The sequence below is a fragment of the Phalangium opilio genome, unplaced genomic scaffold (assembly GCF_054372755.1).
Source record: "Phalangium opilio isolate 3A_F unplaced genomic scaffold, DU_Popi_V2 ptg000094l_1, whole genome shotgun sequence".
In the NCBI taxonomy this organism is placed as follows: Eukaryota; Metazoa; Arthropoda; class Arachnida; order Opiliones; family Phalangiidae; genus Phalangium; species Phalangium opilio.
In genome coordinates, this window is record NW_028324199.1 from 150,804 (window position 1) to 171,660 (window position 20,857).

The 20,857-nt window shown below is 41.7% G+C and overlaps 61 non-coding genes across 61 annotated transcripts; all 61 read right to left on the minus strand.

The window, feature by feature from the left end:
* Positions 1-5,063: 5,063 nt before the first annotated feature.
* TRNAV-CAC (transfer RNA valine (anticodon CAC)) lies at positions 5,064-5,136 on the minus strand. The gene has a single exon. It is a non-coding gene; the product is annotated as a tRNA-Val (tRNA).
* Positions 5,137-5,338: 202 nt separating this feature from the next.
* TRNAV-AAC (transfer RNA valine (anticodon AAC)) lies at positions 5,339-5,411 on the minus strand. The gene has a single exon. It is a non-coding gene; the product is annotated as a tRNA-Val (tRNA).
* Positions 5,412-5,476: 65 nt separating this feature from the next.
* Positions 5,477-5,549, minus strand: TRNAV-CAC (transfer RNA valine (anticodon CAC)). The gene has a single exon. It is a non-coding gene; the product is annotated as a tRNA-Val (tRNA).
* Positions 5,550-5,614: 65 nt separating this feature from the next.
* On the minus strand, positions 5,615-5,687 carry TRNAV-CAC (transfer RNA valine (anticodon CAC)). The gene has a single exon. It is a non-coding gene; the product is annotated as a tRNA-Val (tRNA).
* Positions 5,688-5,752: 65 nt separating this feature from the next.
* Positions 5,753-5,825, minus strand: TRNAV-CAC (transfer RNA valine (anticodon CAC)). The gene has a single exon. It is a non-coding gene; the product is annotated as a tRNA-Val (tRNA).
* A 203-nt stretch (positions 5,826-6,028) lies between these two features.
* Positions 6,029-6,101, minus strand: TRNAV-CAC (transfer RNA valine (anticodon CAC)). Its single transcript has one exon. It is a non-coding gene; the product is annotated as a tRNA-Val (tRNA).
* Positions 6,102-6,166: 65 nt separating this feature from the next.
* Positions 6,167-6,239, minus strand: TRNAV-UAC (transfer RNA valine (anticodon UAC)). Its single transcript has one exon. It is a non-coding gene; the product is annotated as a tRNA-Val (tRNA).
* Positions 6,240-6,304: 65 nt separating this feature from the next.
* Positions 6,305-6,377, minus strand: TRNAV-UAC (transfer RNA valine (anticodon UAC)). Its single transcript has one exon. It is a non-coding gene; the product is annotated as a tRNA-Val (tRNA).
* A 65-nt stretch (positions 6,378-6,442) lies between these two features.
* TRNAV-CAC (transfer RNA valine (anticodon CAC)) lies at positions 6,443-6,515 on the minus strand. Its single transcript has one exon. It is a non-coding gene; the product is annotated as a tRNA-Val (tRNA).
* Positions 6,516-6,580: 65 nt separating this feature from the next.
* TRNAV-CAC (transfer RNA valine (anticodon CAC)) lies at positions 6,581-6,653 on the minus strand. Its single transcript has one exon. It is a non-coding gene; the product is annotated as a tRNA-Val (tRNA).
* A 203-nt stretch (positions 6,654-6,856) lies between these two features.
* On the minus strand, positions 6,857-6,929 carry TRNAV-CAC (transfer RNA valine (anticodon CAC)). The gene has a single exon. It is a non-coding gene; the product is annotated as a tRNA-Val (tRNA).
* Positions 6,930-7,132: 203 nt separating this feature from the next.
* Positions 7,133-7,205, minus strand: TRNAV-UAC (transfer RNA valine (anticodon UAC)). Its single transcript has one exon. It is a non-coding gene; the product is annotated as a tRNA-Val (tRNA).
* A 341-nt stretch (positions 7,206-7,546) lies between these two features.
* Positions 7,547-7,619, minus strand: TRNAV-CAC (transfer RNA valine (anticodon CAC)). The gene has a single exon. It is a non-coding gene; the product is annotated as a tRNA-Val (tRNA).
* Positions 7,620-7,822: 203 nt separating this feature from the next.
* On the minus strand, positions 7,823-7,895 carry TRNAV-CAC (transfer RNA valine (anticodon CAC)). The gene has a single exon. It is a non-coding gene; the product is annotated as a tRNA-Val (tRNA).
* Positions 7,896-7,960: 65 nt separating this feature from the next.
* Positions 7,961-8,033, minus strand: TRNAV-CAC (transfer RNA valine (anticodon CAC)). The gene has a single exon. It is a non-coding gene; the product is annotated as a tRNA-Val (tRNA).
* Positions 8,034-8,098: 65 nt separating this feature from the next.
* Positions 8,099-8,171, minus strand: TRNAV-CAC (transfer RNA valine (anticodon CAC)). The gene has a single exon. It is a non-coding gene; the product is annotated as a tRNA-Val (tRNA).
* A 65-nt stretch (positions 8,172-8,236) lies between these two features.
* Positions 8,237-8,309, minus strand: TRNAV-UAC (transfer RNA valine (anticodon UAC)). The gene has a single exon. It is a non-coding gene; the product is annotated as a tRNA-Val (tRNA).
* Positions 8,310-8,374: 65 nt separating this feature from the next.
* On the minus strand, positions 8,375-8,447 carry TRNAV-CAC (transfer RNA valine (anticodon CAC)). Its single transcript has one exon. It is a non-coding gene; the product is annotated as a tRNA-Val (tRNA).
* Positions 8,448-8,512: 65 nt separating this feature from the next.
* TRNAV-CAC (transfer RNA valine (anticodon CAC)) lies at positions 8,513-8,585 on the minus strand. The gene has a single exon. It is a non-coding gene; the product is annotated as a tRNA-Val (tRNA).
* A 203-nt stretch (positions 8,586-8,788) lies between these two features.
* TRNAV-CAC (transfer RNA valine (anticodon CAC)) lies at positions 8,789-8,861 on the minus strand. Its single transcript has one exon. It is a non-coding gene; the product is annotated as a tRNA-Val (tRNA).
* A 65-nt stretch (positions 8,862-8,926) lies between these two features.
* Positions 8,927-8,999, minus strand: TRNAV-CAC (transfer RNA valine (anticodon CAC)). The gene has a single exon. It is a non-coding gene; the product is annotated as a tRNA-Val (tRNA).
* A 341-nt stretch (positions 9,000-9,340) lies between these two features.
* Positions 9,341-9,413, minus strand: TRNAV-CAC (transfer RNA valine (anticodon CAC)). Its single transcript has one exon. It is a non-coding gene; the product is annotated as a tRNA-Val (tRNA).
* A 64-nt stretch (positions 9,414-9,477) lies between these two features.
* On the minus strand, positions 9,478-9,550 carry TRNAV-AAC (transfer RNA valine (anticodon AAC)). The gene has a single exon. It is a non-coding gene; the product is annotated as a tRNA-Val (tRNA).
* Positions 9,551-9,892: 342 nt separating this feature from the next.
* On the minus strand, positions 9,893-9,965 carry TRNAV-AAC (transfer RNA valine (anticodon AAC)). Its single transcript has one exon. It is a non-coding gene; the product is annotated as a tRNA-Val (tRNA).
* A 204-nt stretch (positions 9,966-10,169) lies between these two features.
* TRNAV-CAC (transfer RNA valine (anticodon CAC)) lies at positions 10,170-10,242 on the minus strand. The gene has a single exon. It is a non-coding gene; the product is annotated as a tRNA-Val (tRNA).
* A 479-nt stretch (positions 10,243-10,721) lies between these two features.
* TRNAV-CAC (transfer RNA valine (anticodon CAC)) lies at positions 10,722-10,794 on the minus strand. The gene has a single exon. It is a non-coding gene; the product is annotated as a tRNA-Val (tRNA).
* Positions 10,795-10,997: 203 nt separating this feature from the next.
* On the minus strand, positions 10,998-11,070 carry TRNAV-AAC (transfer RNA valine (anticodon AAC)). Its single transcript has one exon. It is a non-coding gene; the product is annotated as a tRNA-Val (tRNA).
* A 65-nt stretch (positions 11,071-11,135) lies between these two features.
* Positions 11,136-11,208, minus strand: TRNAV-CAC (transfer RNA valine (anticodon CAC)). The gene has a single exon. It is a non-coding gene; the product is annotated as a tRNA-Val (tRNA).
* Positions 11,209-11,687: 479 nt separating this feature from the next.
* TRNAV-AAC (transfer RNA valine (anticodon AAC)) lies at positions 11,688-11,760 on the minus strand. Its single transcript has one exon. It is a non-coding gene; the product is annotated as a tRNA-Val (tRNA).
* A 65-nt stretch (positions 11,761-11,825) lies between these two features.
* Positions 11,826-11,898, minus strand: TRNAV-CAC (transfer RNA valine (anticodon CAC)). Its single transcript has one exon. It is a non-coding gene; the product is annotated as a tRNA-Val (tRNA).
* Positions 11,899-12,101: 203 nt separating this feature from the next.
* Positions 12,102-12,174, minus strand: TRNAV-AAC (transfer RNA valine (anticodon AAC)). The gene has a single exon. It is a non-coding gene; the product is annotated as a tRNA-Val (tRNA).
* A 65-nt stretch (positions 12,175-12,239) lies between these two features.
* On the minus strand, positions 12,240-12,312 carry TRNAV-CAC (transfer RNA valine (anticodon CAC)). The gene has a single exon. It is a non-coding gene; the product is annotated as a tRNA-Val (tRNA).
* Positions 12,313-12,791: 479 nt separating this feature from the next.
* TRNAV-AAC (transfer RNA valine (anticodon AAC)) lies at positions 12,792-12,864 on the minus strand. Its single transcript has one exon. It is a non-coding gene; the product is annotated as a tRNA-Val (tRNA).
* Positions 12,865-12,929: 65 nt separating this feature from the next.
* TRNAV-CAC (transfer RNA valine (anticodon CAC)) lies at positions 12,930-13,002 on the minus strand. Its single transcript has one exon. It is a non-coding gene; the product is annotated as a tRNA-Val (tRNA).
* Positions 13,003-13,482: 480 nt separating this feature from the next.
* Positions 13,483-13,555, minus strand: TRNAV-CAC (transfer RNA valine (anticodon CAC)). Its single transcript has one exon. It is a non-coding gene; the product is annotated as a tRNA-Val (tRNA).
* A 203-nt stretch (positions 13,556-13,758) lies between these two features.
* Positions 13,759-13,831, minus strand: TRNAV-CAC (transfer RNA valine (anticodon CAC)). Its single transcript has one exon. It is a non-coding gene; the product is annotated as a tRNA-Val (tRNA).
* Positions 13,832-14,034: 203 nt separating this feature from the next.
* TRNAV-UAC (transfer RNA valine (anticodon UAC)) lies at positions 14,035-14,107 on the minus strand. Its single transcript has one exon. It is a non-coding gene; the product is annotated as a tRNA-Val (tRNA).
* Positions 14,108-14,448: 341 nt separating this feature from the next.
* Positions 14,449-14,521, minus strand: TRNAV-CAC (transfer RNA valine (anticodon CAC)). Its single transcript has one exon. It is a non-coding gene; the product is annotated as a tRNA-Val (tRNA).
* A 479-nt stretch (positions 14,522-15,000) lies between these two features.
* TRNAV-CAC (transfer RNA valine (anticodon CAC)) lies at positions 15,001-15,073 on the minus strand. The gene has a single exon. It is a non-coding gene; the product is annotated as a tRNA-Val (tRNA).
* Positions 15,074-15,138: 65 nt separating this feature from the next.
* Positions 15,139-15,211, minus strand: TRNAV-UAC (transfer RNA valine (anticodon UAC)). The gene has a single exon. It is a non-coding gene; the product is annotated as a tRNA-Val (tRNA).
* Positions 15,212-15,276: 65 nt separating this feature from the next.
* On the minus strand, positions 15,277-15,349 carry TRNAV-CAC (transfer RNA valine (anticodon CAC)). The gene has a single exon. It is a non-coding gene; the product is annotated as a tRNA-Val (tRNA).
* A 65-nt stretch (positions 15,350-15,414) lies between these two features.
* TRNAV-CAC (transfer RNA valine (anticodon CAC)) lies at positions 15,415-15,487 on the minus strand. The gene has a single exon. It is a non-coding gene; the product is annotated as a tRNA-Val (tRNA).
* A 341-nt stretch (positions 15,488-15,828) lies between these two features.
* TRNAV-CAC (transfer RNA valine (anticodon CAC)) lies at positions 15,829-15,901 on the minus strand. Its single transcript has one exon. It is a non-coding gene; the product is annotated as a tRNA-Val (tRNA).
* Positions 15,902-16,104: 203 nt separating this feature from the next.
* On the minus strand, positions 16,105-16,177 carry TRNAV-CAC (transfer RNA valine (anticodon CAC)). The gene has a single exon. It is a non-coding gene; the product is annotated as a tRNA-Val (tRNA).
* Positions 16,178-16,241: 64 nt separating this feature from the next.
* Positions 16,242-16,314, minus strand: TRNAV-AAC (transfer RNA valine (anticodon AAC)). Its single transcript has one exon. It is a non-coding gene; the product is annotated as a tRNA-Val (tRNA).
* A 342-nt stretch (positions 16,315-16,656) lies between these two features.
* On the minus strand, positions 16,657-16,729 carry TRNAV-AAC (transfer RNA valine (anticodon AAC)). Its single transcript has one exon. It is a non-coding gene; the product is annotated as a tRNA-Val (tRNA).
* Positions 16,730-16,933: 204 nt separating this feature from the next.
* On the minus strand, positions 16,934-17,006 carry TRNAV-UAC (transfer RNA valine (anticodon UAC)). Its single transcript has one exon. It is a non-coding gene; the product is annotated as a tRNA-Val (tRNA).
* Positions 17,007-17,070: 64 nt separating this feature from the next.
* TRNAV-CAC (transfer RNA valine (anticodon CAC)) lies at positions 17,071-17,143 on the minus strand. Its single transcript has one exon. It is a non-coding gene; the product is annotated as a tRNA-Val (tRNA).
* Positions 17,144-17,346: 203 nt separating this feature from the next.
* TRNAV-CAC (transfer RNA valine (anticodon CAC)) lies at positions 17,347-17,419 on the minus strand. The gene has a single exon. It is a non-coding gene; the product is annotated as a tRNA-Val (tRNA).
* Positions 17,420-17,484: 65 nt separating this feature from the next.
* On the minus strand, positions 17,485-17,557 carry TRNAV-CAC (transfer RNA valine (anticodon CAC)). Its single transcript has one exon. It is a non-coding gene; the product is annotated as a tRNA-Val (tRNA).
* Positions 17,558-17,898: 341 nt separating this feature from the next.
* On the minus strand, positions 17,899-17,971 carry TRNAV-AAC (transfer RNA valine (anticodon AAC)). Its single transcript has one exon. It is a non-coding gene; the product is annotated as a tRNA-Val (tRNA).
* Positions 17,972-18,036: 65 nt separating this feature from the next.
* Positions 18,037-18,109, minus strand: TRNAV-CAC (transfer RNA valine (anticodon CAC)). Its single transcript has one exon. It is a non-coding gene; the product is annotated as a tRNA-Val (tRNA).
* A 203-nt stretch (positions 18,110-18,312) lies between these two features.
* TRNAV-AAC (transfer RNA valine (anticodon AAC)) lies at positions 18,313-18,385 on the minus strand. The gene has a single exon. It is a non-coding gene; the product is annotated as a tRNA-Val (tRNA).
* A 204-nt stretch (positions 18,386-18,589) lies between these two features.
* Positions 18,590-18,662, minus strand: TRNAV-CAC (transfer RNA valine (anticodon CAC)). Its single transcript has one exon. It is a non-coding gene; the product is annotated as a tRNA-Val (tRNA).
* A 203-nt stretch (positions 18,663-18,865) lies between these two features.
* Positions 18,866-18,938, minus strand: TRNAV-UAC (transfer RNA valine (anticodon UAC)). Its single transcript has one exon. It is a non-coding gene; the product is annotated as a tRNA-Val (tRNA).
* A 65-nt stretch (positions 18,939-19,003) lies between these two features.
* On the minus strand, positions 19,004-19,076 carry TRNAV-CAC (transfer RNA valine (anticodon CAC)). Its single transcript has one exon. It is a non-coding gene; the product is annotated as a tRNA-Val (tRNA).
* A 342-nt stretch (positions 19,077-19,418) lies between these two features.
* On the minus strand, positions 19,419-19,491 carry TRNAV-UAC (transfer RNA valine (anticodon UAC)). The gene has a single exon. It is a non-coding gene; the product is annotated as a tRNA-Val (tRNA).
* A 65-nt stretch (positions 19,492-19,556) lies between these two features.
* On the minus strand, positions 19,557-19,629 carry TRNAV-AAC (transfer RNA valine (anticodon AAC)). Its single transcript has one exon. It is a non-coding gene; the product is annotated as a tRNA-Val (tRNA).
* A 343-nt stretch (positions 19,630-19,972) lies between these two features.
* Positions 19,973-20,045, minus strand: TRNAV-CAC (transfer RNA valine (anticodon CAC)). The gene has a single exon. It is a non-coding gene; the product is annotated as a tRNA-Val (tRNA).
* Positions 20,046-20,110: 65 nt separating this feature from the next.
* Positions 20,111-20,183, minus strand: TRNAV-UAC (transfer RNA valine (anticodon UAC)). The gene has a single exon. It is a non-coding gene; the product is annotated as a tRNA-Val (tRNA).
* Positions 20,184-20,248: 65 nt separating this feature from the next.
* On the minus strand, positions 20,249-20,321 carry TRNAV-AAC (transfer RNA valine (anticodon AAC)). The gene has a single exon. It is a non-coding gene; the product is annotated as a tRNA-Val (tRNA).
* Positions 20,322-20,857: the final 536 nt, after the last annotated feature.

Here is a 20,857-nt window from a genome sequence, read left to right on the forward strand (position 1 = left end):
CGGCCGACCTGTCATTTAACCACTTTTGTTGGTAGGTTTAGTTGAACGTAGTGAAATAAACCGCGAAACACCGTTAGGTGCTGAAGATATTGTTTATTCACTAATGAAAGTTTGACTTTGGTAACATTTAAGGGTAAAAAATAGGCAACCGATATATTTTTATTGCTTTTCTTGAATTAGAAATTAGGAAGAAAAAGCACTTAATGGTTTTAAAAGTGGCGGTATAACAACTTTGTTCGGTTTCAAGCGACTTCTCACGGGAAAAATGAAAAACATATATCTTTCATAGAAGAAACAAACAAGTTGGGAAACCAAAATAAACCTCTCCGAGCCGAGACGAATTTACTTTCCAAACACAGATCCGCCAGCCAATGAGACAAACCGGAAATACATAGTTCTAATCGGCGAGGTATTGCCATGATCATTTGTAAAGTCTAAAGCGCTTAGTAATTCCCTGCGTATCCTCAAAAATTCTAATGAGGACCTAATATCTATCACTTAAATGTGTATTTAACTTTCGGCTCACTCTGAACCGTTAAGACCTCCTATAAGAGGGCATGAAACAAGGTCAATTCTTATCTCATAGACCCAGTCGTTTCAACACGTATGGAGAGATGAAGTATTAACATCCTTATTATTTAATGAAGCTAAAAGTTACGTTTACACTATATATAAATGTAGTAAAGATGAATTAAAAAGTAAACACCAAATTTTAAATGTTAATATCAAAAGATGTTCATGGAATATTGAGATGAAACAGAGCTTTATACCTAAACAACTACTAAATGAATCGTAATTCCGAAAAATATTTAAGTATTTCCATTTAATATTCTGCAAAAAGAAAATGTTATCGTTTTGTAAGAGATCTTTTCATCCTACTCGCTTTATATTAACTTTGATATGCGTGTAGTGTTTCGATTCAGATGCAATCTTCATTACTCGTTCTATATTAACTCTCACTTGTGTCAGTACGTAGAAATAAGTTTATCTTAAATAATTAATTAAATATAAATGATATTAATTATTTTAATCGCCAGTAAATAACTTTAAAAATAGTTAAATCGTTTAAAATAAAGTTGTTCCTATTATCTTTCGAAACTTTGCTAATATTGACGTTTTAAGTGAAGGGTGCCCCTCCTGCCCGCTTTCTTCAAATTTTGGGGTATATATACGATTCGTTGCCATTATAATAATAGATAAAAACGCATTCGCGTGAACCGATGGTGGAAGCCCTGCCATTGGGAGGCTAGACGTTTCTCGTAACCCTAGCCGATCGCCCCGTAAATCTTGAAACCAATAATAGATAAAAACGCATTCGCGTGAACCGATGGTGGAAGCCCTGCCATTGGGAGGCTAGACGTTTCTCGTAACCCTAGCCGATCGCCGCGTATATCTTGAAACCAATAATAGATAAAAACGCATTCGCGTGAACCGATGGTGGAAGCCCTGCCATTGGGAGGCTAGACGTTTCTCGTAACCCTAGCCGATCGCCGCGTATATCTTGAAACCAAACGATGACGAAGGAAAAGAAGACAGAATGGACTGACTGGCGTCCAAGTGGAATGGATAAAGACCTGAAGATGGTGGTGCATAGAAGCTGGTGTCAATGTGGAATTGACGAAGAACAGAAGATGGTGGTGCATAGAAGCTGGTGTCAAGGTGAAATTGACGAAGAACAGAAAATGGTTTTGCTTGGAAGCTTGCAAGTACAGACTAGTGTCCATGTGGGATGGACAAAGACTAGCAGATTGTGGTCCTTAGAAGCCAGTTAGTAAAGACTGGTGTTGGTAGATGAATGGCCAAATTTCCTTGAACCGCGAACGCGTTCCGGAAATCGGGTATTTGTTTGCTCCGATACGCAAACTGCGAACGCGGTCACGTGGGGTCTGACAGACAGACACACAGACAGACAGACACGGCCGGTGTAATACCTCTCCGTGACATACGTCACTCGGAGAGGTAAAAAGAGACTTCTGCTAATTTTTACCGTCAATTTTACCTTATGATTCAGCTTGTAGATAGTAAGCAATAAGTATGCAAAGCTAAAAACCTATCACCAAAGGTAAAGGTTTCCTAGATTATGTTACATTGGCTGGTAGAGGTGTTATCAATCACAAAGGATGTAGGGTTCCAACGGAATGAATCCCTTAGGTATTGTTGCCATAAGTAAAGTCTGATCGGTGACGGACAATCTGACTTGATGGTACCGTGTGACACTATTGGTATTGAAATTTAATCATATTCTGAAGACGTTTAAGGATTGCTGTGTATCGTTTGGTCTTACAAACATGGAGAACGCTATTTGTGTTTGATAGGGAAGGAGGAATTTTGTTTTTCTTGGATAACATTACACCTAGCCAATGCAGGTTTTTTTCAGAAGCAAACTGAGTTCCTGTGCGGCAGGTTTTCACAGGGGTATAAGCCTGAGTATATTTGTACTAAATACCCCCAAGATAAAGAGCCTGGCCCGGTCAAAATCCCCTCTCTCTCTCGAGACAAAATCTCCGAGCCTTTATTGGCTCATCCTAGGAAAGAATACAAAAACCCCTACTGCATTGTCACAATCCCAGGTCATAGAGGAAATGAAAAGTTTGTAATAAATACAATAACAAAATAATCTGAAACACTAGAGGCTTCCGTAATCAATGATGGTCTAAATAGTTCCTTGACTTTCATTCATTTCAGGGTAAAAAAGATAAGTTGAGCAGTGAGCGTAAATAATCTCAAATTTGCTAATATGTAATCATTTTTAATTTGGAATTGTTACAGGGTTCGCACGGAACCTGGAAAACCCGGATAAGTGAGGGATATGGAAAATAGGGGAAAAAGTCCCAAACAATATAATAATTTATAACCCTTTTCAAAAAATATTGATATTTATCTTTATTTAGTTCCAATATAATATTACACCTTTCCCAAAGTTAGTTTTACCCTAACTATACTTCATAAAGTTTATTTTAACGGTTTATCTAGTGTTGATTTACTTTATAATACGAGTTGCAATAAAATATGAAATTTAATTGTATCCTGGTACGAGATTTGGAAATGTTTTAGTGGGTGTTTAAATTTCATAACAATATTTCCGTCATTGTTGTCAAGGGTCACCAAAAAACTATTATTTTGGATTAATTTCACGTTAATTATAGTTATTAAGCTCTCTTACTAGAGTTAATTTAGTTTATTACATAAGTTGAACAATAAATTCTCCTTAAATGCAAACCTTAGTAGAGCGTTGGATCCGAGCGGAACATTAATTACCACAAACCTTTAAATTTTGCGCCTTTTCAATATTGGGAAAAATGCTTTCTAATGATAATTTAAATAATTGTAATTATTAAATAGGAGAATGGAGTCTGGGTGAAAGATAAGTGTAGTTTCAACTTTAATCTGTCAGTTTAATTTAAACCAATACCAATATATTGGTTTAGCCAAATATCGGTACCGATGGGCCAATACCAGTTTAAACCAATTCCAATATATCAGTTTAATCAAGTATAGGTACCGGCGCATCTCTATTCTTTAGGAAGGCTTTACTTTTTATCACTCGCACACGTAGCAACACTATCCTGAATACCATTATAAAACAGTTATTGCAACGGCTGCGCAGCTTCTGAAATTTTGAAATACTTTTAAAATAAATTAAAGATAAGTTCTTCAAGTAGCTTTTCTTTTTCTAAAACATACCTTCGCTTCGCTATCCTAAAGATCAACAAGTATCACTATTTTTAACATTAACCTAAACCGAGGGGGAAATAACTCCCTGAAAAGGTGTACACCAGATTAAATATTACAAAGTATTAAAAAAAATTGGGATTATTCAACAAAAAGTGGGATTAATAATGACGAAGTAATCTCTTGGCTGTTAATTTGATATTAGGCAAGATTAAATGGGATTACACTTTTAATTCGAAAATTCATTAGGATTAATAAGGTTTATGTAAGATTAAATCGGATTAAAGTTTCAAGCTGGGATTCACTGGTATTACGCTTTTTGGGAGGGATTCAGGGGTTTAATACGTTTTTAAAGAGGGATTTACAGCGATTCACAGGTATTACGTTTTTAAACAGGGATTCACAGCGATTCACAGGTATTACGTTTTTAAACAGGGGTTCACCGGTATTACGTTTATTGGGAGGGATTCACCGGTATTACGATTTTTGGGAGGGATTCACTGGTATTAAAATAAGAATCCATCAAATATTTTAAGTTTTTTTGGGGATTAACAACATTTTGCATGGATTAAGGGGGATTATTTGCTATTAATTTATGATTATAAAAATAGTAAGGATTATCAAAATTTTTCTGGGATTCACGAAATATTGTGGTTTTTCTTGGGATTAACGGCAATTTTCAAGTATTAAGGGAGATTAATACGGTATTAACCTAAATTTTTAGTATTAAGGAGAATATTTTGAAATTGCAGATTTTTCTTGAGATTATTAAAATTATCTTGGATTACTGAATTGTTTTCGGGATTACTCAACGAGTGTACACCCGATTAAACAAGTAATTACCCCCTCGACCTAAACTGTGAACCTTCTGGAGCTAGGGGTTCCCGCCGTCTCCCGAGAGTCAAGAAAAACTACGTACGAAATCTAAGCCTTGGTCTTCCAAAAACCAATATCAAATAATATTATGAAATCAATTACCTTTAGTTTTATAACTGGATTGCTTTTTTCAACCAAATTTCGACCTAGCTAACAGGTTAACCTGACGTTTAACTCAAGAGCCGTACTTCCGTAATTAAGTAAAATTAACATACTTTAATTGTTTCTGATTAGACTAGCCGATCGCAAACCCTGAATACTTAATTGTTAAATTAAGAGTATTCCGAAGAGTAACTTCGCTCTAGCTTTTCAGTTAGAGGTGGTTAAATATCACGAAAAACCCCATGTTAATCTCCATAGAAAAATTGGTAAAAACATGTGAATTTTGCTTTAACGTTACAAAAGAGTATCAAGTCATATCTACAAGGGCCTACCGGCCCTGTAGAATACGTAGTCATGCTAAGTTTTCCAAGAAACCTAGCTTATTTTTATGCCCAATCACGATGGTCAAAATATGTATCTACTAGGGCTCGAACCTGGGACCTTCCGCTTGTGAAGCGGACATGATAACCACTACACCATAGATACGTAGTAATGCCGAGTTTTCCAAGAGACCTAGCTTATTTTTCTGCCCAATCACGATTGACAAAACATGTATCTACCAGGCCTCGAACCTGGAACCTTCCGCGTGTTAAGCGGACGTGATATCCACTACACCAAGATAGGTAGTAATGCTGAGTTTTCCAAGAGACCTAGCTTATTTTTTTGGCCAATCACGATTGACAAAACATGTAGCTACCAGGGCTCGAACCTGGGACCTTCCGCGTGTTAGGCGGACGTGATAACCACTACACCATAGATACGTAGTAATACCGAGTTTTCCAAGAGATCTAGCTTATTTTTATGCCCAATCACGATGGTCAAAATATGTATCTACCAGGGCTTGAACCTGGGACCTTCCGCGTGTGAAGCGGACGAGATAACCACTACACCATAGATACGTAGTCATGCTGAGTTTTCCAAGAGACCTAGCTTATTTTTATGCCCAATCACGATGGTCAAAATATGTATCTACCAGGGATCGAACTTGGGACCTTCCGCGTGTGAAGCGGACGTGATAACCAATACACCATAGATACTTAGTAATACTGAGTTTTTCAAGAGACCTAGCTTATTTTTATGCCCAATGACAATGGTAAAAACATTTATCTACCAGTGCTCGAACCTGGGACCTTCCGCTTGTGAAGCGGACGTGATAGCCACTACACCATAGATACATAGTTATGCTGAATTTTCCCAGAGACCTAGCTTATTTTTATGCCCAATCACGATGGTCAAAATATTTATCTACCAGGGCTCGAATCTGGGACCTTCCGCGTGTTGGGTGGACGTGATAACCACTACACGATAGATACGTAGTAATACTGAGTTTTCCAAGACACCTAGCTTATTTTCATGCCCAATCACGATTGTCCAAATATGCATCTACCAGGGCTCGAACCTGGGAACTTCCGCAAGTGAAGCGGACGTGATAACCACTACACCATAGATACGTAGTAATACTGAGTTTTCCAAGACACCTAGCTTATTTTCATGCCCAATCACGATTGTCAAAATATGTATCTACCAGGGCTCGAACCTGCGACCATCCGCATGTAAAGCGGACGTGATAACCACTACACCATAGATACGTAGTCATGCTGAGTTTTCCAAGAGACCTAGCTTATTTTTATGCCCAATCACGATGGTCAAAATATGCATCTACCAGGGCTCGAACCTGGGACCTTCCGCATGTAAAGCGGACGTGATAACCACTACACCATAGATACGTAGTAATGCTGAGTTTTCCAAGAGACCTAGCTTATTTTTATGCCCAATCACGATGGTCAAAATATGTATCTACCAGGGCTCGAACCTGGGACCTTCCGCGTGTGAAGCGGACGAGATAACCACTAAACCATAGATACGTAGTAATACTGAGTTTTTCAAGAGACCTAGCTTATTTTTATGCCCAATCACAATGGTAAAAACATGTATCTACCAGGGCTTGAACCTGGGACCTTCCGCTTGTGAAGCGGACGTGATATCCACTACACCATAGATACTTAGTAATACTGAATTTTCCCAGAGACCTAGCTTATTTTTATGCCCAATCACGATGGTCAAAATATTTATCTACCAGGGCTCGAATCTGGGACCTTCCGCGTGTTGGGCGGACGTGATAACCACTACACGATCGATACGTAGTAATACTGAGTTTTCCAAGACACCTAGCTTATTTTCATGCCCAATCACGATTGTCCAAATATGCATCTACCAAGGCTCGAACCTGGGACCTTCCGCAAGTGAAGCGGACGTGATAACCACTACACCATAGATACGTCGTAATGCTGAATTTTCCCAGAGACCTAGCTTATTTTTATGCCCAATCACGATTATCAAAATATGCATCTACCAGGGCTCGAACCTGGGAACTTCCGCAAGTGAAGCGGACGTGATAACCACTACACGATAAATACGTAGTAATACTGAGTTTTCCAAGACACCTAGCTTATTTTCATGCCCAATCACGATTGTCAAAATATGTATCTACCAGGGCTCGAACCTGGGACCTTCCGCATGTAAAGCGGACGTGATAACCACTACACCATAGATACGTAGTAATGCTGATTTTTCCAAGAGACCTAGCTTATTTTTATGCCCAATCACGATGGTCAAAATATGTATCTACCAGGGCTCGAACCTGGGACCTTCCGCTTATGAAGCGGACGAGATAACCACTAAACCATAGATACGTAGTCATGCTGAGTTTTCCAAGAGACCTAGCTTATTTTTATGCCCAATCACGATGGTCAAAATATGCATCTACCAGGGCTCGAACTTGCGAGCTTCCGCGTGCGAAGCGGACGTGATAACCAATACACCATAGATACTTAGTAATACTGAGTTTTTCAAGAGACCTAGCTTATTTTTATGCCCAATCACAATGGTAAAAACATGTATCTACCAGGGCTCGAACCTGGGACCTTCCGCTTGTGAAGCGGACGTGATATCCACTACACCATAGATACATAGTTATGCTGAATTTTCCCAGAGACCTAGCTTATTTTTATGCCCAATCACGATGGTCAAAATATTTATCTACCAGGGCTCGAATCTGGGACCTTCCGCGTGTTGGGCGGACGTGATAACCACTACACGATAGATACGTAGTAATACTGAGTTTTCCAAGACACCTAGCTTATTTTCATGCCCAATCACGATTGTCCAAATATGCATCTACCAGGGCTCGAACCTGTGACCTTCCGCAAGTGAAGCGGACGTGATAACCACTACACCATAGGTACGTAGTAATGCTGAATTTTCCCAGAGACCTAGCTTATTTTTATGCCCAATCACGATTATCAAAATATGCATCTACCAGGGCTCGAACCTGTGACCTTCCGCAAGTGAAGCGGACGTGATAACCACTACACCATAGGTACGTAGTAATGCTGAACTTTCCCAGAGACCTAGCTTATTTTTATGCCCAATCACGATTATCAAAATATGCATCTACCAGGGCTCGAACCTGGGACCTTCCGCAAGTGAAGCGGACGTGATAACCACTACACGATAGATACGTAGTAATACTGAGTTTTCCAAGACACCTAGCTTATTTTCATGCCCAATCACGATTGTCAAAATATGTATCTACCAGGGCTCGAACCTGGGACCTTCCGCATGTAAAGCGGACGTGATAACCACTACACCATAGATACGTAGTAATGCTGAGTTTTCCAAGAGACCTAGCTTATTTTTATGCCCAATCACGATGGTCAAAATATGTATCTACCAGGGCTCGAACTTGGGACCTTCCGCGTGTGAAGCGGACGTGATAACCAATACACCATAGATACTTAGTAAAACTGAGTTTTTCAAGAGACCTAGCTTATTTTTATGCCCAATCACAATGGTAAAAACATGTATCTACGAGGGCTCGAACTTGGGACCTTCCGCTTGTGAAGCGGACGTGATATCCACTACACCATAGATACATAGTTATGCTGAATTTTCCCAGAGACCTAGCTTATTTTTATGCCCAATCACGATGGTCAATTTATTTATCTACCAGGGCTCGAATCTGGGACCTTCCGCGTGTTGGGCGGACGTGATAACCACTACACGATAGCTACGTAGTAATACTGAGTTTTCCAAGACACCTAGCTTATTTTCATGCCCAATCACGATTGTCCAAATATGCATCTACCAGGGCTCGAACCTGGGACCTTCCGCAAGTGAAGTGGACGTGATAACCACTACACCATAGATACGTAGCAATGGTGAATTTTCCCAGAGACCTAGCTTATTTTTATGCCCAATCACGATTATCAAAATATGCATCTACCAGGGCTCGAACCTGGGAACTTCCGCAAGTGAAGCGGACGTGATAACCACTACACCATAGGTACGTAGTGATGCTGAATTTTCCCAGAGACCTAGCTTATTTTTATGCCCAATCACGATTATCAAAATATGCATCTACCAGGGCTCGCACCTGGGACCTTCCGCAAGTGAAGCGGACGTGATAACCACTACACGATAGATACGTAGTAATACTGAGTTTTCCAAGACACCTAGCTTATTTTCATGCCCAATCACGATTGTCAAAATATGTATCTACCAGGGCTCGAACCTGTTACCTTCCGCATGTAAAGCGGACGTGATAACCACTACACCATAGATACGTAGTAATGCTGAGTTTTCCAAGAGACCTAGCTTATTTTTATGCCCAATCACGATGGTCAAAATATGTATCTACCAGGGCTCGAACTTGGGACCTTCCGCGTGTGAAGCGGACGTGATAACCAATACACCATAGATACTTAATAATACTGAGTTTTCCAAGAGCCCTAGCTTATTTTTTGCCCAATCACGATTGACAAAACATGTATCTACCAGGGCTCGAACCTGGGACCTTCCGCGTGTTAGGCGGACGTGATAACCACTACACCATAGATACGTAGTAATGCTGAGTTTTTCAAGAGATTTAGCTTGATTTTATGCCCAATCACGATGGTCAAAATATGTATCTAACATGGGCTCGATCTTGGAACCTTCCGCGTGTTAAGCGAACGTGATACCCACTACACCATAGATACGTAGTAATGTTGAGTTTTCCAAGAGACCTAGCTTATTTTTATGCCCAATCACGATGGTCAAAATATGTATCTAACATGGGCTCGATCTTGGTACCTTCCGCGTGTGAAGCGGACGTGATACCCACTACACCATAGATACTTAATAATACTGAGTTTTCCAAGAGCCCTAGCTTATTTTTTGCCCAATCACGATTGACAAAACATGTATCTACCAGGGCTCGAACCTGGGACCTTCCGCGTGTTAGGCGGACGTGATAACCACTACACCATAGATACGTAGTAATGCTGAGTTTTTCAAGAGATTTAGCTTGATTTTATGCCCAATCACGATGGTCAAAATATGTATCTAACATGGGCTCGATCTTGGAACCTTCCGCGTGTGAAGCGGACGTGATAACCATTTCACCATAGATACTTAGTAATACTGAGTTTTCCAAGAGACCTAGCTTATTTTTATGCCCAAACAATATGGTCAAAATATGTATCTACTAGGGCTCGAACCTGGGACCTTCCGCGTGTGAAGCGGACGTGATAACCACTACACCATAGATACGTAGTAAAGCTGAGTTTTCCAAGAAACCTAGCTTATTTTTTGCCAATTCACGATGGACAAAATATGTATCTAACATGGGCTCGATCTTGGAACCTTCCGCGTGTGAAGCGGACGTGATAACCATTTCACCATAGATACTTAGTAATACTGAGTTTTCCAAGAGACCTAGCTTATTTTTACGCCCAATCACTATGGTCAAAATATGTATCTACCAGGGCTCGAACCTGGGACCTTCCGCGTGTAATGCGGACGTGATATCCACTACACCATAGATACATAGTTATGCTGAATTTTCCCAGAGACCTAGCTTATTTTTATGCCCAATCACGATGGTCAAAATATTTATCCACCAGGGCTCGAATCTGGGACCTTCCGCGTGTTGGGCGGACGTGATAACCACTACACGATAGATACGTAGTAATACTGAGTTTTCCAAGACACCTAGCTTATTTTCATGCCCAATCACGATTGTCCAAATATGCATCTACCAGGGCTCGAACCTGGGACCTTCCGCAAGTGAAGCGGACGTGATAACCACTACACCATAGATACGTAGTAATGCTGAATTTTCCCAGAGACCTAGCTTATTTTTATGCCCAATCACGATTATCAAAATATGCATCTACCAGGGCTCGAACCTGGGAACTTCCGCAAGTGAAGCGGACGTGATAACCACTACACGATAGATACGTAGTAATACTGAGTTTTCCAAGAAATCTAGCTTATTTTTATGCCAAATCACGATGGACAAAACATGTATCTACCAGGGCTCGAACCTGGGACCTTCCGCGTGTTAGGCGGACGTGATAACCACTACACCATAGATACGTAGTAATACTGAGTTTTGCAAGAGACCTAGCTTATTTTTATGCCAAATCACGATGGACAAAACATGTACCTACCAGGGCTCGAACTTGGGACCTTCCGCTTGTGAAGCGGACGTGATAACCACTACACCATAGATACGTAGTAGTGCTGAGTTTTCCAAGAGACCTAGCTTATATTTATGCCCAATCACGATGGTCAAAATATGTATCTAACATGGGCTCGATCTTGGAACCTTCCGCGTGTGAAGCGGACGTGCTACCCACTACACCATAGATACTTAGTAATACTGAGTTTTCCAAGAGAAATTGCTTATATTTTGCCCAATCACGATGGTCAAAATATATATCTACCAGGGCTCGAACCTGGACCTTCCACGTCTGACGAGGACGCGATAACCACTACACCATAGATACGTGGTAATGCCGAGTTTTCCAAGAGACCTAGCTTATTTTTATGCCCAATCACGATGGTCAAAATATGTATCTAACATGGGCTCGATCTTGGAACCTTCCGCGTGTGAAGCGGACGTGATAACCACCACACCATAGAATCTTAGTAGTACTGAGTTTTCCAAGAGACCTAGCTTATTTTTATGCCCAATCACGATGGACAAAATATGTATCTACCAGGGTTCGAACCTGGGACCTTCCGCGTGTTAGGCGGACGTGATAACCACTACACCATAGATATGTAGTAATATTGAGTTTTCCAAGAGACCTAGCTTATTTTTATGCCCAATCACGATGGTCAAAATATGTACCTACCAGGGCTCGAACCTGGGACCTTCCGCGTGTGAAGCGGACGTGATAACCACTACACCATAGATACTTAGTAATACTGAGTTTTCCAAGAGACCTAGCTTATTTTTACGCCCAATCACGATGGTCAAAATATGTATCTACTAGGGCCCGAACTTTGACTCTTCCGCTTGTGAAGCGGACGTGATAACCACTACACGATAGATACGTAGTAATACTGAGTTTTCCAAGAAATCTAGCTTATTTTTATGCCAAATCACGATGGACAAAACATGTATCTACCAGGGCTCGAACCTGGGACCTTCCGCGTGTTAGGCGGACGTGATAACCACTACACCATAGATACGTAGTAATACTGAGTTTTGCAAGAGACCTAGCTTATTTTTATGCCAAATCACGATGGACAAAACATGTACCTACCAGGGCTCGAACTTGGGACCTTCCGCTTGTGAAGCGGACGTGATAACCACTACACCATAGATACGTAGTAGTGCTGAGTTTTCCAAGAGACCTAGCTTATATTTATGCCCAATCACGATGGTCAAAATATGTATCTAACATGGGCTCGATCTTGGAACCTTCCGCGTGTGAAGCGGACGTGCTACCCACTACACCATAGATACTTAGTAATACTGAGTTTTCCAAGAGAAATTGCTTATATTTTGCCCAATCACGATGGTCAAAATATATATCTACCAGGGCTCGAACCTGGACCTTCCACGTCTGACGTGGACGCGATAACCACTACACCATAGATACGTGGTAATGCCGAGTTTTCCAAGAAACCTAGCTTATTTTTATGCCCAATCACGATGGTCAAAATATGTATCTAACATGGGCTCGATCTTGGAACCTTCCGCGTGTGAAGCGGACGTGATAACCACCACACCATAGAATCTTAGTAGTACTGAGTTTTCCAAGAGACCTAGCTTATTTTTATGCCCAATCACGATGGACAAAATATGTATCTACCAGGGTTCGAACCTGGGACCTTCCGCGTGTTAGGCGGACGTGATAACCACTACACCATAGATATGTAGTAATACTGAGTTTTCCAAGAGACCTAGCTTATTTTTATGCCCAATCACGATGGTCAAAATATTTACCTACCAGGGCTCGAACCTGCGACCTTCCGCGTGTGAAGCGGACGTGATAACCACTACACCATAGATACTTAGTAATACTGAGTTTTCCAAGAGACCTAGCTTATTTTTACGCCCAATCACGATGGTCAAAATATGTATCTACTAGGGCCCTAACTTTGACTCTTCCGCTTGTGAAGCGGACGTGATAACCACTACACCATAGATACGTAGTAATGCTGAGTTTTCCAAGAGACCTAGCTTGATTTTATGCCCAATCACGATGGTCAAAATATGTATCTAACATGGGCTCGATCTTGGAACCTTCCTCGTGTGAAGCGGACGTGATAACCACTTCACCACAGATACTTAGTAATACTGAGTTTTCCAAGAGACCTAGCTTATTTTTATGCCCAATCACGATGGTCAAAATATGTATCTACCAGGGCTCGAACTTGGGACCTTCCGCGTGTGAAGCGGACGTGATAACTAATACACCATAGATACTTAGTAATACTGAGTTTTTCAAGAGACCTAGCTTATTTTTATGCCCAATCACAATGGTAAAAACATGTATCTACCAGGGCTTGAACCTGGGACCTTCCGCTTGTGAAGCGGACGTGATATCCACTACACCATAGATACTTAGTAATACTGAATTTTCCCAGAGACCTAGCTTATTTTTATGCCCAATCACGATGGTCAAAATATTTATCTACCAGGGCTCGAATCTGGGACCTTCCGCGTGTTGGGCGGACGTGATAACCACTACACGATCGATACGTAGTAATACTGAGTTTTCCAAGACACCTAGCTTATTTTCATGCCCAATCACGATTGTCCAAATATGCATCTACCAGGGCTCGAACCTGGGACCTTCCGCAAGTGAAGCGGACGTGATAACCACTACACCATAGATACGTCGTAATGCTGAATTTTCCCAGAGACCTAGCTTATTTTTATGCCCAATCACGATTATCAAAATATGCATCTACCAGGGCTCGAACCTGGGAACTTCCGCAAGTGAAGCGGACGTGATAACCACTACACGATAAATACGTAGTAATACTGAGTTTTCCAAGACACCTAGCTTATTTTCATGCCCAATCACGATTGTCAAAATATGTATCTACCAGGGCTCGAACCTGGGACCTTCCGCATGTAAAGCGGACGTGATAACCACTACACCATAGATACGTAGTAATGCTGATTTTTCCAAGAGACCTAGCTTATTTTTATGCCCAATCACGATGGTCAAAATATGTATCTACCAGGGCTCGAACCTGGGACCTTCCGCTTATGAAGCGGACGAGATAACCACTAAACCATAGATACGTAGTCATGCTGAGTTTTCCAAGAGACCTAGCTTATTTTTATGCCCAATCACGATGGTCAAAATATGCATCTACCAGGGCTCGAACTTGCGAGCTTCCGCGTGCGAAGCGGACGTGATAACCAATACACCATAGATACTTAGTAATACTGAGTTTTTCAAGAGACCTAGCTTATTTTTATGCCCAATCACAATGGTAAAAACATGTATCTACCAGGGCTCGAACCTGGGACCTTCCGCTTGTGAAGCGGACGTGATATCCACTACACCATAGATACATAGTTATGCTGAATTTTCCCAGAGACCTAGCTTATTTTTATGCCCAATCACGATGGTCAAAATATTTATCTACCAGGGCTCGAATCTGGGACCTTCCGCGTGTTGGGCGGACGTGATAACCACTACACGATAGATACGTAGTAATACTGAGTTTTCCAAGACACCTAGCTTATTTTCATGCCCAATCACGATTGTCCAAATATGCATCTACCAGGGCTCGAACCTGTGACCTTCCGCAAGTGAAGCGGACGTGATAACCACTACACCATAGGTACGTAGTAATGCTGAATTTTCCCAGAGACCTAGCTTATTTTTATGCCCAATCACGATTATCAAAATATGCATCTACCAGGGCTCGAACCTGTGACCTTCCGCAAGTGAAGCGGACGTGATAACCACTACACCATAGGTACGTAGTAATGCTGAATTTTCCCAGAGACCTAGCTTATTTTTATGCCCAATCACGATTATCAAAATATGCATCTACCAGGGCTCGAACCTGGGACCTTCCGCAAGTGAAGCGGACGTGATAACCACTACACGATAGATACGTAGTAATACTGAGTTTTCCAAGACACCTAGCTTATTTTCATGCCCAATCACGATTGTCAAAATATGTATCTACCAGGGCTCGAACCTGGGACCTTCCGCGTGTAAAGCGGACGTGATAACCACTACACCATAGATACGTAGTAATGCTGAGTTTTCCAAGAGACCTAGCTTATTTTTATGCCCAATCACGATGGTCAAAATATGTATCTACCAGGGCTCGAACTTGGCACCTTCCGCGTGTGAAGCGGACGTGATAACCAATACACCATAGATACTTAGTAAAACTGAGTTTTTCAAGAGACCTAGCTTATTTTTATGCCCAATCACAATGGTAAAAACATGTATCTACGAGGGCTCGAACTTGGGACCTTCCGCTTGTGAAGCGGACGTGATATCCACTACACCATAGATACATAGTTATGCTGAATTTTCCCAGAGACCTAGCTTATTTTTATGCCCAATCACGATGGTCAATTTATTTATCTACCAGGGCTCGAATCTGGGACCTTCCGCGTGTTGGGCGGACGTGATAACCACTACACGATAGCTACGTAGTAATACTGAGTTTTCCAAGACACCTAGCTTATTTTCATGCCCAATCACGATTGTCCAAATATGCATCTACCAGAGCTCGAACCTGGGACCTTCCGCAAGTGAATTGGACGTGATAACCACTACACCATAGATACGTAGTAATGGTGAATTTTCCCAGAGACCTAGCTTATTTTTATGCCCAATCACGATTATCAAAATATGCATCTACCAGGGCTCGAACCTGGGACCTTCCGCAAGTGAAGCGGACGTGATAACCACTACACGATAGATACGTAATAATACTGAGTTTTCCAAGACACCTAGCTTATTTTCATGCCCAATCACGATTGTCAAAATATGTATCTACCAGGGCTCGAACCTGTTACCTTCCGCATGTAAAGCGGACGTGATAACCACTACACCATAGATACGTAGTAATGCTGAGTTTTCCAAGAGACCTAGCTTATTTTTATGCCCAATCACGATGGTCAAAATATGTATCTACCAGGGCTCGAACTTGGGACCTTCCGCGTGTGAAGCGGACGTGATAACCAATACACCATAGATACTTAATAATACTGAGTTTTCCAAGAGCCCTAGCTTATTTTTTGCCCAATCACGATTGACAAAACATGTATCTACCAGGGCTCGAACCTGGGACCTTCCGCGTGTTAGGCGGACGTGATAACCACTACACCATAGATACGTAGTAATGCTGAGTTTTTCAAGAGATTTAGCTTGATTTTATGCCCAATCACGATGGTCAAAATATGTATCTAACATGGGCTCGATCTTGGAACCTTCCGCGTGTTAAGCGAACGTGATACCCACTACACCATAGATACGTAGTAATATTGAGTTTTCCAAGAGACCTAGCTTATTTTTATGCCCAATCACGATGGTCAAAATATGTATCTAACATGGGCTCGATCTTGGAACCTTCCGCGTGTGAAGCGGACGTGATACCCACTACACCATAGATACTTAATAATACTGAGTTTTCCAAGAGCCCTAGCTTATTTTTTGCCCAATCACGATTGACAAAACATGTATCTACCAGGGCTCGAACCTGGGACCTTCCGCGTGTTAGGCGGACGTGATAACCACTACACCATAGATACGTAGTAATGCAGAGTTTTTCAAGAGATTTAGCTTGATTTTATGCCCAATCACGATGGTCAAAATATGTATCTAACATGGGCTCGATCTTGGAACCTTCCGCGTGTGAAGCGGACGTGATAACCATTTCACCATAGATATTTAGTAATACTGAGTTTTCCAAGAGACCTAGCTTATTTTTACGCCCAATCACTATGGTCAAAATATGTATCTACCAGGGCTCGAACCTGGGACCTTCCGCGTGTAAAGCGGACGTGATAACCACTACACCATAGATACGTAGTAACACTGAGTTTTCAAGAGACCTAGCTTATTTTTATGCCCAATCACAATGGTAAAAACATGTATCTACCAGGGCTCGAACCTGGGACCTTCCGCTTGTGAAGCGGACGTGATATCCACTACACCATAGATACATAGTTATGCTGAATTTTCCCAGAGACCTAGCTTATTTTTATGCCCAATCACGATGGTCAAAATATTTATCTACCAGGGCTCGAATCTGGAACCTTCCGCGTGTTGGGCGGACGTGATAACCACTACACGATAGATACGTAGTAATACTGAGTTTTCCAAGACACCTAGCTTATTTTCATGCCCAATCACGATTGTCCAAATATGCATCTACCAGGGCTCGAACCTGGGACCTTCCGCAAGTGAAGCGGACGTGATAACCACTACACCATAGATACGTAGTAATGCTGAATTTTCCCAGAGACCTAGCTTATTTTTATGCCCAATCACGATTATCAAAATATGCATCTACCAGGGCTCGAACCTGGGACCTTCCGCAAGTGAAGCGGACGTGATAACCACTACACGATAGATACGTAATAATACTGAGTTTTCCAAGACACCTAGCTTATTTTCATGCCCAATCACGATTGTCAAAATATGTATCTACCAGGGCTCGAACCTGTTACCTTCCGCATGTAAAGCGGACGTGATAACCACTACACCATAGATACGTAGTAATGCTGAGTTTTCCAAGAGACCTAGCTTATTTTTATGCCCAATCACGATGGTCAAAATATGTATCTACCAGGGCTCGAACTTGGGAACTTCCGCAAGTGAAGCGGACGTGATAACCACTACACGATAGATACGTAGTAATACTGAGTTTTCCAAGAAATCTAGCTTATTTTTATGCCAAATCACGATGGACAAAACATGTATCTACCAGGGCTCGAACCTGGGACCTTCCGCGTGTTAGGCGGACGTGATAACCACTACACCATAGATACGTAGTAATACTGAGTTTTGCAAGAGACCTAGCTTATTTTTATGCCAAATCACGATGGACAAAACATGTACCTACCAGGGCTCGAACTTGGGACCTTCCGCTTGTGAAGCGGACGTGATAACCACTACACCATAGATACGTAGTAGTGCTGAGTTTTCCAAGAGACCTAGCTTATTTTTATGCCCAATCACGATGGTCAAAATATGTATCTAACATGGGCTCGATCTTGGAACCTTCCGCGTGTGAAGCGGACGTGATACCCACTACACCATAGATACTTAATAATACTGAGTTTTCCAAGAGCCCTAGCTTATTTTTTGCCCAATCACGATTGACAAAACATGTATCTACCAGGGCTCGAACCTGGGACCTTCCGCGTGTTAGGCGGACGTGATAACCACTACACCATAGATACGTAGTAATGCTGAGTTTTTCAAGAGATTTAGCTTGATTTTATGCCCAATCACGATGGTCAAAATATGTATCTAACATGGGCTCGATCTTGGAACCTTCCGCGTGTGAAGCGGACGTGATAACCATTTCACCATAGATACTTAGTAATACTGAGTTTTCCAAGAGACCTAGCTTATTTTTATGCCCAAACAATATGGTCAAAATATGTATCTACTAGGGCTCGAACCTGGGACCTTCCGCGTGTGAAGCGGACGTGATAACCACTACACCATAGATACGTAGTAAAGCTGAGTTTTCCAAGAAACCTAGCTTATTTTTTGCCAATTCACGATGGACAAAATATGTATCTAACATGGGCTCGATCTTGGAACCTTCCGCGTGTGAAGCGGACGTGATAACCATTACACCATAGATACTTAGTAATACTGAGTTTTCCAAGAGACCTAGCTTATTTTTACGCCCAATCACTATGGTCAAAATATGTATCTACCAGGGCTCGAACCTGGGACCTTCCGCGTGTAAAGCGGACGTGATAACCACTACACCATAGATACGTAGTAACACTGAGTTTTCCAAGAGATCTAGCTTATTTTTATGCCAAATCACGATGGACAAAACATGTATCTACCAGGGCCCGAACTTGGGACCTTCCGCTTGTGAAGCGGACGTGATAACCACTACACCATAGATACGTAGTAATGCTGAGTTTTCCAAGAGACTAAGCTTATTTTTATGCCCAATCACGACGGTCAAAATATGTATTTAACATGGGCTCGATCTTGGAACCTTCCGCGTGTGAAGCGGACGTGATACCCACTACACCATAGATACTTAGTAATACCGAGTTTTCCAAGAGAAATAGCCTATTTTTTTGCCCAATCACGATGGTCAAAATGTATATCTACCAGGGCTCGAACCTGGGACCTTCCACGTCTGACGTGGACGCCATAACCACTACACCATAGATACGTGGTAATGCCGAGTTTTCCAAGAGACCTAGCTTATTTTTTTGCGCAATCACGATTGACAAAACATGTATCTACCAGGGCTCGAACCTGGGACCTTCCGCGTGTAAAGCGGACGTGATAACCACTACACCATAGATACGTAGTAATACTGAGTTTTACAAGAGATCTAGCTTATTTTTATGCCAAATCACGATGGACAAAACATGTACCTACCAGGGCTCGAACCTGGGACCTTCCGCGTGTTAGGCGGACGTGATAACCACTACACCATAGATACGTTGTAATGTTTAGTTTTCCAAGAGACCTAGCTTATTTTTATGCCCAATCACGATGGTCAAAATATGTATCTAACAAGGGCTCGATCTTGGAACCTTCCGCGTGTTAAGCGGACGTGATACCCACTACACCATAGATACATAGTAATGTTGAGTTTTCCAAGAGACCTAGCTTATTTTTATGCCCAATCACGATGGTCAAAATATGTATCTAACATGGGCTCGATCTTGGAACCTTCCGCGTGTGAAGCGGACGTGATACCCACTACACCACAGATACTTAGTAATAGTGAGTTTTCCAAGAGACCTAACTTATTTTTATGCCCAAACAATATGGTCAAAATATGTATCTACCAGGGTTCGAACCTGGGACCTTCCGCGTGTGAACCGGACGTGATAACCACTACACCTTAGACACGTAGTAAAGCTGAGTTTTCCAAGAAACCTATCTTATTTTTTGGCCCAATCACGATTGACAAAACATGTATCTACCAGGGCTCGAACCTGGCACCTTCCGCGTGTAAAGCGGACGTGATAACCACTACACCATAGATACGTAGTAATACTGAGTTTTCCAAGAGATCTAGCTTATTTTTATGCCAAATCACGATGGACAAAACATGTACCTACCAGGGCTCGAACCTGGGACCTTCCGCGTGTTAGGCGGACGTGATAACCACTACACCATAGATACGTTGTAATATTTAGTTTTCCAAGAGACCTAGCTTATTTTTATGCCCAATCACGATGGTCAAAATATGTATCTAACAAGGGCTCGATCTTGGAACCTTCCGCGTGTTAAGCGGACGTGATACCCACTACACCATAGATACATAGTAATGTTTAGTTTTCCAAGAGACCTAGCTTATTTTTATGCCCAATCACGATGGTCAAAATATGTATCTAACAAGGGCTCGATCTTGAAACCTTCCGCGTGTTAATCGGACGTGATACCCACTACACCATAGATACATAGTAATGTTGAGTTTTCCAAGAGACCTAGCTTATTTTTATGCCCAATCACGATGGTCAAAATATGTATCTACTAGGGCCCGAACTTTGACTCTTCCTCTTGTGAAGCGGACGTGATACCCACTACACCATAGATACATAGTAATGTTTAGTTTTCCAAGAGACCTAGCTTATTTTTATGCCCAATCACGATGGTCAAAATATGTATCTAACAAGGGCTCGATCTTGGAACCTTCCGCGTGTTAAGCGGACGTGATA